Here is a 1,138-nt window from a genome sequence, read left to right on the forward strand (position 1 = left end):
CGAGTTTTTTCTCCAGACTCCTGAGCTAACCATGTCTTCTGATTCAAGGTAGATATTCCAGTATTTGTTCATTTTCTCACTTGAATGGTAGATTTAAAGATCGCGAGACAGAAACTCTTGTCATTACGTCATTGCAAGCGAGACTTACCTTGCCACCTCAACAGCTGTCGGTCCAAACACAGACACGTTCGTTTACACCACTAACTGTTCCTCATGTTTCACTAAAATCTTTTCCACCAGACAAATGTTTCGTCTCAGACTCCCCGTTTCAGCGAGCGTGGATGAAGGGAGACTCACACGGCCTTCGAAAGTTTGTCGCTCGTCTTAGCTAAGCGGATGCGCTGCCTTTTCCATCCGGCCCAGAGTTGCTGCTTCTCTCCACTGAATTACGCGTTTTTCACCTCGGATGACTTGGATTTATGTCTATTTTTCTGTTTAGTGAAATAAGCCAAGCATTGCAGAAACACATCTATATTGTGTTTTGATGATCTGGAGGTTGCCTGATGGTTTTGTATCAAGATCAAGCTTCCATGTCTGCCTTGCTCTGAGTTCTTTGTTGTGTGCTACTAACACAACTTGCCAACTTAACTATCGCATCTATATGTTTACAGTCCACCTGAAACTTTAATCAGGCTCCTGTGAACAAAGCCTCAGCATAAAAAATATTATATCTATATATTTGATTCAGTGTCAGACTTGCTTTTTTATTAGATAAGGTACGTTTCGCTTTCATTTCACGTACTCTTGCTAAATAACCATTTATTGATAAGGTACAAGATGGACTTTTTTATTATGTTTAGAGCTATGCATATGTTTGTAACATGATGCTGTTAAGCTTTGGTACACATCTGTGTTCTTCATGTGATACGCGGGTCTAAATTTGAAAACGTCGTATTCAGAAAGGTTTAAACTGAATTAAACGTACAATATATTTAATACTATTGCCAAAATCTCGTATATTTAATCTCACAGTCTCTTTCTCACATTATAGATTTAGAAATCACAGAACGAATGATTTTCTTCGGTATGTCTTCAGATCTTCAAGTGATTAATATTCTTCGTTTAAAGAAGCTCTGTAAGTAATCTAAGGTCAATAAATTTCAACTAAATTCACATTAATATACAGATGTTGCGCGCA

The 1,138-nt window shown here is 37.9% G+C and overlaps 1 protein-coding gene across 1 annotated transcript in view; it reads right to left on the bottom strand.

Moving 5' to 3' along the window:
* LOC119590791 (pectinesterase inhibitor 10-like) overlaps nt 1–508 on the bottom strand; it is a gene marked incomplete in the record, with an annotated part of 4,496 nt that extends 3,988 nt beyond the window's left edge. Inside the window, 1 exon segment of the mRNA XM_037939504.1 lies at nt 149–508.
* Between the last annotated feature and the right edge of the window lie 630 nt (nt 509–1,138).

Source organism: Penaeus monodon, chromosome 27 (genome assembly GCF_015228065.2).
Source record: "Penaeus monodon isolate SGIC_2016 chromosome 27, NSTDA_Pmon_1, whole genome shotgun sequence".
Classification (NCBI taxonomy): Eukaryota; Metazoa; Arthropoda; class Malacostraca; order Decapoda; family Penaeidae; genus Penaeus; species Penaeus monodon.